The sequence below is a fragment of the Eriocheir sinensis genome, chromosome 1 (genome assembly GCF_024679095.1).
Source record: "Eriocheir sinensis breed Jianghai 21 chromosome 1, ASM2467909v1, whole genome shotgun sequence".
NCBI classification, from domain to species: domain Eukaryota; kingdom Metazoa; phylum Arthropoda; class Malacostraca; order Decapoda; family Varunidae; genus Eriocheir; species Eriocheir sinensis.
Window position 1 is genome coordinate 5,782,930 of NC_066509.1, and position 13,392 is coordinate 5,796,321.

At 45.3% G+C, this 13,392-nt stretch overlaps 1 long non-coding RNA gene across 2 annotated transcripts in view; it reads right to left on the reverse strand.

Annotated features, from left to right (window-relative positions):
• LOC126984801 (uncharacterized) overlaps positions 1 to 13,392 on the reverse strand; it is a 102,818-nt gene that overhangs the window by 61,795 nt on the left and 27,631 nt on the right. Inside the window, exon 3 of one of the 2 annotated variants that reach the window (XR_007737888.1) lies at positions 2,096 to 2,173. The exons of the other annotated variant lie outside the window; for it this stretch is intronic. This is a non-coding gene — a long non-coding RNA (uncharacterized LOC126984801). The remainder of the gene's footprint in view (positions 1 to 2,095; positions 2,174 to 13,392) is intronic. 2 annotated transcript variants of the gene reach the window in all.

Below are 13,392 nucleotides of genomic sequence, written 5' to 3' on the forward strand. Positions count from 1 at the left end.
GACTTTTATACGTCGTGGTTCGGTAGCATGTGGTTGGGGAAGAGTGGGGAGGTGGAATGTAGTGGTGAGGCGTTGTGATGGGTGGCTTTCGTAGGTGGCAGAGGTGGTTTCTATGGCGTTGTTTATTAGTCAGTGTCTTAAGAAGCATGTGGGGTGGAGGTCGGTGGGTTGTGGCTTGTTGGATGACTCGAGTTGCGGTGATGTGGGGTGAGCAGCATGTTTGGGGAGGTCTGTGGTTGAGTTGATGGGTGACGTAATGGGTGACGGTGACGCGGGGTGTGTGGTGGCGGTGGTTCGTCCGCCTCAGAGTGATGGACAGGGAGGTGCGTCTGACCTTTCTGCAGTATAGTCAAGCGTGTCCTTTGTTTCCCACTCTGCTACGTATCGTTCTACCCTTGAGACCCCCTAGGCCATCAGGCTTAAGATGAAAAGTGCAGTCCGCTAGTTCCTCACCTTTATTCCATTTCCACTGTAACAAACATTTCAGAAATTTTCTTTTTTTGCCTCTCCCCTTCCATGCTCCATTTTGAATTTTATATTTCAGGGCATAACGTACTAAAGCGCATTAATATTATTCAGAAGTACGTTTATTGCATTATTAAGAAACTGTTATGAAAATGAAAAGTTTGATTAAAAAAAAGAGTGGAAAGTCAGCTAAAGGGAGCTTCAAAGAGGATTTACACGTCCTGCGCCACCTGGGCCATAGCAGGAAATATGAAATGTGTCGTGTACGTTGCGTGAAAGTCACAGGTTCACGTCTGACGAAGGAAAAATATGCCTCGTTTGAATTAATTTCCCAGTTTCAGTATAAATAGGTGTTAAAGGCCGGTTTATACATTGAATACATTGCACTTACGGAAAGGTGCAATCACGTTATTTCTGTCTTCTGGTTGTGTAATCACGGATGCTGTAGTGTATCTGCCTGTCCCTCGCCAGTCCTGGACAATCGATTCGAGAGGACGTGACATTTATTGGAATGAATGTTTTATCCCGAAGTACACAGCGTCAAGCTTTTTTTCTATCTTTTTCAAATATTTACAAGTAAAGGTGAGCAACCATTAAGCGAGTGGGATTTGTGGTTTCTGCATATGCAAATGGGTCTCGATACCAGGCCGACAAGTCCTCGGGAATCCTCGTGCGCCCCCTGAACCCGGAGCAGTGACGGCGAGAGGCGAACTTTACTCTGGGTGTCGAGGGCTTCATGCATCGGCCACACCGCTTTAAGGAAGTCACGGGTGTAGACGGTCCAGGCTGTTAAAGGGAAAAAGACGATCATGGTGTTCATATCTCTCTCTTCTGCGTCAGTGCTCCTTAAGACTTTCGTTGCTATGCGATATGCATCATCATGGCGGACATTTGATCGTCAGATGACTTTTGGTGGTTTTGGGCAACCTCGCGATAAAGAGGTACTTGCGTAATCTTTGCGTTGCTTTTAGTGTCCATAAAAGCGAGTTTTATTACCAAACTTGAAAAGGCGTGAAAAAGCCTGAAAGATCCCTCAAGAATGGCTAAAATGTTGTTTATTCTATATTTATTGGCAATATTGGAAAGGACACGTACGGGTCAGCGCTATATAATGTGCTTTGTCTTCTTGTTTCATTCAATATCTGATCCCATGTGTGGCGGACGTGAATCTTACACAGCGACAACGGGGTGAGTTTAAAGTGAGGTAAAGGTTAATTTGAGGGCATGCGCTATAGCTACGCCTCGCTCCAGTGCTCATCTCCGTCGCATTGGCTTTTAAGCCTACCTTTGTGGTAGGTGAGAACCCAATACTCCGGGACACAGGCCAGTGTGACATCCGGGTAACTACAGTTTACTTTCCCTTGGTTTTCCCAGCATTTGTCGACCAGCCCGAAAGGGAAGATGAACAACTGGGAGGGCTGAGCGTAAACTGGCAAGGCTAGGATTCGAATACAGGCCCCGTGGTTTCGTAGGTAGCCATGATAACCACAGCGCCACGGGGTCGAACTTTGCTTCCCCCAATAAATAAAAATAATACGGATATAAAATCATATAAAAATCATCTTGCAAATGCGCAAAATAAGTTAGAAATGCAGGAATCTGTTTCTTGAACTGAAAAAGCGCTACTTACATGATACGACAGACGTTGGGAAAGGATCGCCGTGCTACAACACCCACTCCCCAACGACAGGCGGGAGGCGGGAACATTCTGTCGGAAATCACGAAGAAAGGTCGAATTTGGAGAAGTGAAATTACGTATCTTGCTCTGTCAAGTATACAAAAATAACATCAGTCAACTTTAAAGCAAGCCAGAATAATTTTAATCATTCATAATTCTTTCTTTCTCTGTTTCTCACTTATATAAGAGCCAGTATTTTTAGTACGTTCAACACGTTACAACAAACATTATGTTAAGTATGACTGCAGATGGACAGATTACATTTGTGGACTCTGCTTATCATCGTCTCTTTGGCCTTTGAGCCCCTGTAGTTCAGGAAACAGGGAAAGTGTGTCATACGAGTTACTACAGTTTACATTAACCATTTATCGACCAGTTTGAATGAACAGCTAAGGAAGAGAAGATAGGAAAAAAAAATAAAGCAATAGTTAACAAAATATTAATATACGGTGATACAGTCTTATACTGGAATTATATGCGCGTTGCATGATGGCTTATTGCAGTCTAGACAAACAGTATGTGAAAAATTATAATGGGGAAAGGAAAAGTAAACCAAAAACTGCATAAATAAAACTAGATAAAAAGTCTGGAACATCATTTTCCAATAAACAAAGATGACATTAATATTATGAACTGCAAAATTATAACTCGGTCTGATGCATGACGCCATCAAAAACATCCTTTATTATTTACGAGCTAGCAAATGAGATTGACTGATTGATTGGGTTACGCGGTCATGGCGCCGCATTAGTAAATGAGAATGTTTTTTTTACTGGTTTCCGGCTGCTCGTCTGCTTCGTTAATGTTGACTGACAGGGCCGATGATCACCCCTCTCAGGAAATAGTGCGTCCAGGCGTTGCGTTCGAGAGGGTTCAACTCACTTATAATTATGTATGTTTATCAATTTTTTTTTTTAACTCATCTTTTTTCATAACCATTTTCCGCTCTGACATATTAGGTGATGTTAGGTTAGGGACTAATATGTAAACTACCATAGCCTTTTCACATGAGGTTATTACTGATTTGGCGGGTGGGAGCAGGTCAGGTTATATTAGGTTCGATGTAGTTGGGTTAGTTAATTATTCATGCTGCAACACGAGGCGAGGTAATTACGAGGCGAAAGGTCATTCACGCATTAGAAATATGTACCTCGGCGAAGATCAGCGTAGCGAGTACAAAATTTCACAATTCTCACCATCATTATCATTATCCATGCACCATCAGGGACTCCGTTAACTATAGCCAGGAAGGGGAAACTTACAATCTATATGCACTGTATGCAGAGACGAACATAGTGCACAGATTAATCACACAAAAACGTCGATGTCAGTTATGGAAAAACAGAAATTGGAGAGTTGCAGCACCCACGGCGATAACTGGGTTCACGCGGCCTCTGGAGGGGACATGAATCACTGGCGTCCCAATCCAACCCCGTCCCAACGCCACCTGCACACATGCGACCATCACAACCATAATCCCCTTCGCACTAGCCAGCACCTTCCCCCACAGACTTTTCCCCAACGCCCCAACACACACCACCCATTGGAAAGTTTGGAAAGTTTCGTTTAGTCGGCGCAACATCTGAAGTCATATGCCGGAGAGAGACAGAAGGGGAAGGAATTATAGGAGAAGGGAACAGATTCCAGGAGACGGGACACAACCCCCGATTAATACCTGGTACCCATTCACTGCTGGGTGGACAGGGGCGTAGGGTATCGGAAAAGCCGCCCAAATTTTTCCACTCCGCCAGGGAACACCACCCATAATATCGAACACACCCAACAGTCACATCCAGACTCATATCACACCTACGACCTCATCTTCATCTTAACAGAACTTGACGTCACAAACTTAACGTCGACGCAGCGGTCTTCGTTAAGCGCTGCATGACTGGAGTTCGGAAGGCGAGAATACAAATGCCAAATAAACATCAAACACATGGAGTCGCAGAGAAACGGTGTATTCCTGCCGGGACGGGACACACACACACACACACACACACACACACACACACACACACACACACACACACACACACACACTGGAAGATGTATAGATAGGGAAAAGACAGATAAACAGGGGCTAACAGAAATAAGCAAACAGGTATGCAGGTAGACGGCCAGGTATGCACACACACACACACACACACACACACACACACACACACACACACACACACACGCACAGACACACACACGGGATTATGTTCACTTTGACCGGTAGACAAAGATCCTAAAACAAAAGTATATTCAGATTGAACTCTATTGCCACGATTTTTTTTTTTGCGCGTGCGTGCGTGCGTGCGTGTGTGTGTGTGTGTGTGTGTGTCTGTGTATGTGTGTGTGTGTGTGTGTGTGTGTGTGTGTGTGTGTGTGTGTGTGTGTGTGTGTGTGTGTGTTCTGTGGTGCTCCATCGGCTGTACCATCGAATTATTGGCATCGAACGCTCGAGTTTTCCTGCGCCGAACTGACAGGCAACATGGGGGAGGAGGGAGCGAAGGGAGGGATGAAGGGAATGGATAGGAAGGAGGGAGCAAGGGAGGGAGGGAGGGAGGGGAATAGGTAACCATGCAGAGCTCTGACAAACCGTACGTACACCTTTTTTCTTTTTCAGTCCTCACCCGATCCATAAATCTAAAAAAAGAAAAAGTAAAAGGAAAACGTAGCCTGGGACACGAGGCTGGCACTAAAACAAGACTAAGCCAGAATCATCAAGCCTAACTGCATTATATTTCAGGACAAGCGGCGCCAAGATCCGAGTGAGAAGAGCGAAAGTAAAAACAAAAATATAACACTTCGTCGGTTTTCCATGCAGCTCGCTCACTCACTCACTGTTTTCCGGCGCGGGTCAGAAGCACCGCTCGACACCCTGAATAGTTTATAGAGGATTCATTGCCACGTGAACCTGGGTGGTGTGAAGGCAGACCGACCAGAAAGATATTTGACACTGTTCCAGCCCTGACGATAAGAAAACAAATACAAAAGTGGAATAGTTGATGGTCTAAGCCTGATAAATCTTTCTCTTTTCTGCCGGCCACACAGCGTTTGTTATTAAAGGCTAGGGATGGAAAGTCTGACACAGGTCATTATTGTTAGACGATTTCGGCTCTCACATCAGCTATTTTCAGATGTCAAAAAGGAGATCAGTCGGGTTCTTATGAGTGGTAATTAAGGAGAAGGATCAAACAACCACCAGGGTCATAAAACTACCCGTGGAAATGCCCACAAACTCCTACGAAAGCCTTGTCAAATGTGTGTACTTGGGTGCAGTAATGTAAAACTACCCGTGGAAATGCCCACAAACTCCTACGAAAGCCTTGTCAAATGTGTGTACTTGGGCGCCGAAATGTAAAACTACCCCTGGAAATACCCCCAAAACTCCTACGAAAGCCTTGTCAAATGTGTGTACTTGGGCGCCGAAATGTAAAACTACCCCTGGAAATACCCCCAAAACTCCTACGAAAGCCTTGTCAAATGTGTGTACTTCTACCCTGGAAATACCCCCAAAACTCCTACGACAGCCTTGTCAAATGTGTGTACTTGGGCGCCGAAATGTAATACTACCCCTGGAAATGACCCCAATTCCTACGAAAGCCTTGTCAAATGTGTGTAGCCTACTTGGGCGCCGAAATGCTTAATAATACGACTCTGAATATGCCCGAAATATACCATCGTCACTTCTGCAATATACACTCTGAAAGACATAAGCAGAGTCCACGATTTACTCAAGCACCGATTAATTACGTACCTCCAACAACAATAATAATAAGAAAAAAATACACTTCGCTATTACTGCATCCGGACAACGAACGGTGACTTGCTCTATTAGGCCTCGATAAAACTCTATACTCCGCGGTTCGCAAATGTATCAGTCCTTTGTAATGCCACGCTTTCGAACAGTGAGTGCTTGTAACTGGGTGTGCGCGTGCGTGGGTGGGTGTGCGTGTGTGTTTCTGGGCGGGTGACTGACAGGAAAAAGCAGACACACACAGGCAAGCAGGCAGGCAGGTTCTCGGTCACCGGTTGGTTGGACATGATCATCAGTCGGCGGCGGCGCTCAGGACAACAAGGCCGCGAAGGGAGGGGAAACAGTCGTCCGCTGCAAACAAGGAGAGGCGCGGCGTCACGGTTTGTTGCAGCGCTGAGGGAAAAAGGAATTGTGTTCTGAGCGCGACTCGGCGGGGCATTAGGCGGATGAAAAAGGCGGCGAGAGCGTGTAATGAATCTTACTTAAAACCGTGATAACTCAACGGAATTACCCCGGATTTATACTCATCCATACACCTTCGCTTAAATCTTGCCTCCATGCACTTTTCTTCTATTACAGTTAAGAGTTTTATTTGTCCTCTGTGTTTTAGCTTTCAACAATCGTTCCTTAAGCATTTTCAACTGCTCCCTCGACTACTTAATGAGCGACAGAAAAGAGAATGAGCGAAAACTTTAGAGAATGAAGGTTATTAACGGTAAACGGGGTATGTATTAGATCGTTTTCATATTACTTCGTGCTCTAGGGTAGGATGCATGTCTTGGGTGAATGTCGAAGTACAAATGGAAGTCACAGATGGTCTTGGGCGTCTCAGCTTCCGGCCAAACTCAAAACTCGTCCTTGTATTTGCCAAACCTCCTGCAGCTCTTCATCTGTTAAATCCCACCATCCTACATCGCCCTCCTTCTCCTCCTCCTCCTCCTTCGCCTTCTCCTCTACTTCCTCCTCCTCCTCCTACTTCCTCTTTCACTTTCCTGTCGACAGCAGCGCAAAGGAAAGCGAGAGGGAGCGGGCGGAGTTGTTAGCGAGAGGGAATGAACTCCAGTCTTCCGCCTGCTCCATTACTGACGCTAAGCCGGAAAAAAAGGGAGGGAAGTTAATTTATTTACCATTCAGACATACAGCGCTGGAAAGTATTCGTCTTGACTAGTGCTCCCTTTTGGGCCTAATCTGTTATTTAGCTGCGACGCGACGAGAAGAAACACTCACAAACATTTTACTGGAGCCATATACAGTTAGTCTTTCCTCTCCGGCTCTTTCTTTCAGCGTCTCGGGAAGGGAGGAGAAGAGAGGTCAGGTAGGTAGTATATAGGGAGAAGAGTGGGGTGGGAGCAACGGTGCCAGATTGTCGTACTCAGCCGCTTATATTTCCCGACTTCCTACTCCAAAACTGTCTTCTGGGCTCCAATAACGAAACTCATCTATAGTTATCGTTAAAAGAGTTAGATCCTGATGTTTCTTGGCAATACTTAGGCGTCAGAAACCGGTAAATACTATGCTCTGAGTACGATAGTCTGGCAACGGTGGGTACGAGAGAGAGAGGGACTGAGTAGGTAGGTAACTAAGTAAAAAAAAAGTGTAAAAAAACCTGCTGGCGTGTTATCCCTGATAGTGTGGCGGCAATAACAGTCCCGAGTCGTTTGCTGGACATTTGCCGGACGGGAAGTATCGGGTCTGAATGTATTACTGGAGCACGAAGGCAATATAAGCGGCAGTGTGTGTCCGGCGGGGGCTAATACATGTTCGGCAGGTCCCGTGTGTTAACAGTCAGGCGGGTGGCAGGAGGCGGCGGGTCTGTAGAGGGATCAATGAACCGATTGACACTGAGCTGACTACATGGTTAGAGGTTAGTGAGAGAGAGAGAGAGAGAGAGAGAGAGAGAGAGAGAGAGAGAGAGAGAGAGAGAGAGAGAGAGAGAGAGAGAGAGAGGAGAGAGAGAGAGAGAGAGAGGAGAGAGAGAGAGAGAGAGAGAGAGAGAGAGAGAGAGAGAGAGAGAGAGAGAGAGAGAGAGAGAGAGAGAGAGAGAGAGAGAGAGAGAGAGAGAGAGAGAGAGAGAGAGAGAGAGAGAGAGAGAGAGAGAGAGAGAGAGAGAGAGAGAGAGAGAGAGAGAGAGAGAGAGAGAGAGAGAGAGAGAGAGAGAGAGAGAGAGAGAGAGAGAGAGAGAGAGAGAGAGAGAGAGAGAGAGAGAGAGAGAGAGAGAGAGAGAGAGAGAGAGAGAGAGAACGGAGGAGAGAGAAAAGGAGATTACACGCTTAAACAATTTTCGCTTTCCTTACTTTTAGCACGGTATTTAGTCATGTTTTGTGGTTCGTGTTGAGATCAGTTTATTATATTGGTTATATTTATCGTCCGCTGTCCATTGTTTGCCTAATCTCACCATAATTCCTGATTTATGATAATCCTTTTGTTGCGTTAATACCTAGCTATTTGCAATCTCACATGCGTCTTACATTTATCTCTTAACGATGCATTGTTACACCACAGCAGCTTGTTAACCCCTTGACTGTGGATTTCCTACAGTAAGACTTCACCAAGCTACAGGAGTGGAACGAAAAGTGGCTGCTACAATTCAATGAAGAAAAATGTGTAAAGTCCTGCATCTTGGGAGGGGATATCCAGCACACCAATACCACATGGGAAACACTCCACTATCCACCACAGAGGCAGAGAAAGACCTGGAGCTATGTGATACTAGGCTACAACTGAAAGCCAAATCCGTGTCAATCGCAGCGGACGGGTGAATTTCAAAACGATGCAAATGAAATCCATGCAACTGGGCCGCTAAATCTTGACGGCGGATTGGAAATATAGAAGACATAACCAACTAACAATATTCATGTCCGCGAAGTGATGCATAAATGTTTCAAGCAGACAATATAATAACAATGAAAAAGTAATTATACATATATGGTCAAACGCTGGATATAAATTTGAGCGAAAAGATAGAATTGTATATAAATGATCAGACTGTGGATATGAAAATGAACACTACTGAGCCCAAGGAAATATTCACGCCTCTCCGCCAAGGCTCCACACACCCCTCTAAGTCGGACGTGTCGGAGCTAATGGCAGGGAGGGCAGCGATAAGACGTGCTCCTTCCCGGACGTGTGAAATGAGCTTCGGCGTTTTCCGTGGATCTTCAGTCAGACCACGATTTCCGCTAGTGTGGCTCTTATTTGTTTCTTGTTATTGCTGCTGATGATAATGGTGAGTAATACCGTCTTCCTTTGGTGAAATCTACCGTAGCTTTGGAAGATCATGGACACGTCAGAAAACCACGGAAATATGAGAACCACGCCAGCAGATATCGTGGTTTAACTGAAGATCCACGGAAAATTTGCCCAGTGTAATAGCCCCTTTTTTTTTTTTCTTTTTTTTTACGTCGTGGCCTATTGCGCCGGTAGGCTTCTTCCCGGTGGATCCTGATGGTCGGTCCAAGGCTTCTTCCCGGTGGGTCCTGATGGTCGGCCCAGCCCGTTCTGGCGCAGGCGAGTGTTTATAGCGGCGTCATCTTGCATTGGCTCATGCTGCCCTCCCGGAGCTCATTTTTAATCCTATAATCTAGAGTCCGGGTTGATAGGTGATCTTCTGGACAGCATGTGGGTAGTTTTAAGCCACTCGGCGGCCGCTGAAAAATCCCAGCTTGGTGGCACCGGTCGGGGATTGAACTCGCGTCCTTCTGAACGCGGGGCCGTCTTGCTATCCGTTCAGCCACCACCTATCCGAGGAAGAAGGCGTTAAATGGATCACGCTCGCAAAAACCCGGACATGCAAAGACTCGTAATGTTTCGCAACACTTATTAACGGGCAACACACATCAAACAACACAACGTCAGGGGGGTGAAAGGCCGACGAACGCACCCCCCACACCCACACACACAAAGGCAGACATACACACGCACTCGCACACACACTCACACACACGCCAGCCCCTCGTCGCTCTTCCATACACCCACATAAAGCACGCAGGACAAGTGTCACCCATACGGCGGACACGCACACCTTTCGCTGTTCCTCTGTATAATCCCGCCGAGGCCGTCACTCAGGGCAGCACAGGCACGGTACAGCGGCGTAAACTACAGGGCGCGCTACACACACACGAAGGCTTATATTCGCCTTTTTTACTCCCGACCCTGGTCTCCAATAACTACTACTACGTTCACAGAGCAACGCCGTAGATAGCATTTCCTTTTAATAATAACTATAAAAATCGTCTAGGAAGTCTCACAATAGTACCAAAGGAGAGATTATTTCTGTATCGATTAGTAAGTCCCTCTATTCTACCCTTAAAGCAATATACATTCTCAAACTTGGCTTCCGGTAGAGATGAAAAACACAAATATCCCGAGTACTAAAGATCACGAAAGCAAAAACTCCGTAGGTGACCAAAAACAAATCGATGAAACGAAGAACACCATTTAAAAACAAGCAGAAACATTATCGACTGACATTCCGCCTTACAGCCCCTCCACCCACTCTCCCCCGCGATCCCCGTCTTCGTCTTCGTCGCCAGGGCTACACCACCGCAACGTGCCACAAGCGTCTCGTAACACTCTGACTCCCACTCTCGGCCGCAACTCACGCCCACCGCCCGTCCGCCAGCCAGCCAGAGTGACGGACAGGGAGCCGAGTGCCAGTAATGTGGTTGTGAATGCATTCCTTGGGTCCTTACAGCGAGTAGGGCGTGACAAGACTGCCGAGGCCTTCTTGTTACTAGTGGTGGTGACGGTGGAGGAAGAGGAGGTGAAGGTAGGTGGTGGTGGTGTTTCCCTTTCCTCTCCTTCGCTGCTTCCTTCTATCTTTTGCACTTGTTTTCTTTCTCCTCTTTTTTTATCCTTCTCCTTTTTTAATCTTCCTTTTTCTGTTTCTTCTCGATTTATTCCTCCTTTTCTTTCTTTTATTCTTCTTTCGATTTTTGTTCTTTTTTTGTTCTTTTTTCCTTCCTTCTCCTTCTCTTCACCTTTCTTCCTCTTCCCTTCCTAATCCTCCTCACCTTCTTCCTCCTCATTCCATTCCAAATCCTAATCCTCCTTTCCCTTCTCTTCCTCTCCTTCCTCCTCTCCTCTTCTTCCTTCCCTTTCTTGGCGGGTCTGTGCAGCACCTTTTCTTCTTTTTTTTCTTTTGCTCGGCGCATTAGACGCAAATCATAAATCTGGTCACGTGCTGAGTTTTAAGCGATGCCTTGTTGTTGTTGCTGAAGCTGTTGTTGTTGTTGTTGTTGTTGTTGTTGGTGGTGGTGGTGTTGTCGCTAAAGGTGGTGGTGGTGTAGCTTTAATGACAGTGATAATAGTAATAGTAATAATAACATGAGCAAAATTATATTATATCAACACAGAGCGACAAACAACAATAACAACAACAACATACACACTCTTGAAAAATGCAGGAAGGTCCGCTGGGTAATTTATGATTCTCTCTCTCTCTCTCTCTCTCTCTCTCTCTCTCTCTCTCTCTCTCTCTCTCTCGTTTTACCTTTTCATTACTTTCATTCTTCTTTTTTTCTTTTCATATTTTCTTTTTTTCTTTTTCTTTTCTTTATTATATTTCCTTCTTCCCTTTTTTTCTTTTCTAGTGTCCTTGTTTTCGTTCTTCTTATCCTTCCTTCTTTTTCTCTTCATTTTCTGCATTGTTTCCTTCCTTCCTTTTTTTTAGTTTTCTTATTTTTTGTCATTCATATCCTTCCTCCTTTTTCTCCTCATTTTCTCCATTGCTTCTATCTTCCCACTTATTTAGCTTTCTTCTTGTTATTTCTTCTCCCTCGTTCTTTATTTATATTTTTCTGTCTTCCTTTTTTTTCTTTCTTTTCCTCGAAGCTCCTCTAATCACTACCACCATCCCTCGACTTCCGGCGCCTCCCTTCCAGGTTACCGCGGCCCTTCACCTCGCCGCGGCCGCCTTGAGCACCAGAAGCCGACAATGTGTTTACGGTGCGCCTCTTTAGTCTCAGCAAGCCGCCCGCCGCTCACTAAAACCCTTGACAGGGTGATGGACGACCCGATACACCTGAGAACAGCGAGGAGGCGATTCTGAGCCGCTTGGAGCCTCCTGGTGCGTAGGAGGAAAAGGGGAAGAAGAAGTGTTTGACTGTTGGGAGTAAATATGCTGATAAAGGGTAAAAAAAAGAGTGGAAAAACCATCTACCTTTTTACGGGACGAAGGAAAGTTGACGGGAAAGTTGGTAAAAAAAAAGTTAAATCACTGACATTTTTTAAGGAGAACGCGTTTGTAGCGGTGAAAGAAGGATAAGTATTTTTGATGGGATGGGTCTCGGGAAAAATAAAAAGGTTTAAGAAAAATGAACAGCAGTACTCTAAGGGATGGTGCAGAGAGAAAAAGAAGCGTCGTTCTTTAAAGATAACATTTATGAGGTAGATGAGGCGGAGAGAACCATCATTTTTACGGCGATAACGTTGATGGAGGCGTTGACAGAGGATGGAAAACACCTTTAGTATTGATGAAAAGTCGGCAAAGAAGGGGAGCTACCACTCAGGCGAGGGAAAAAGGCGGAAAAAAAGAGAAAAAGAGAAACTAATTTGATGGAAAGGTCGGTAAAGGTCGGTAAAGAGGAAAACCAAGCATCCATCAATGTTAGAAAACAGTAAACAATTGAGAAAATTCACATGCGTTAAAATAAGTTGTATGACGTGATCTCTTTTTTCAGTCACAACATTTTGCTGGCGAATGTCCTCCACGATATTAGAAACTCGGTAAAACAAAAGTGAAAGAAACGAGGGAATAAATACAGCGAAACATTTCAGCAGTAAACGGTCCGGATATTACTGCAGCATTCACATCAATCAACAATATACTCAGTGACTACATTCCAAACGTTTGCCAAAATAGAAGCAGTAGTAAGGTGACCAATTAGTAAGTATTAAGGGTTTTATTCATTCAGCTACCCAATTCCGGATTCGCATATTTTCTTTTATCGTGGAATATATTGTTTTGAATTAACGTTTGATGCATTCCCATTATATATATGAAATGAAGAGTTTATGAACCCAAACGTTTGTGGCCCGGCCTGGAACCTGAATGGCCCTGCATGGAACGCTTGTGGTCCTGGTTGGAGAGTTAATGACCCTGCTCGAAACGTTTATGTCCCAGATCTGAACGTTTATGCCCTGCTTTGAACGTTTATGGACCTGCTTGGAGCGTTTATGGCCCTGTTTGAAACGTTTATGGCTCTGCTTGGAACGTTTATGACCCTGATTTGAACGTTTATGGCCCTGCTTGAGACGTTTATGGCCCTAGATGGAACGTTTATGGCCCTGCTTGGAACGTTTATGGCCCTGCTTGGAACGTTTATGGCCCTGCTTGGAACGTTTATGGCCCTGTTTGGAACGTTTCTAGCCCTTTTTGGAACGTTTATGGCCCTGATTTGAACGGTTATGGCCCTGCTCGAAACGTTTATGGACCAGATCGGAACGTTTACGCTCTGCTTTAAACGTTTATGGCCCTGTTTGGATCGTTTATGGCCCTGCT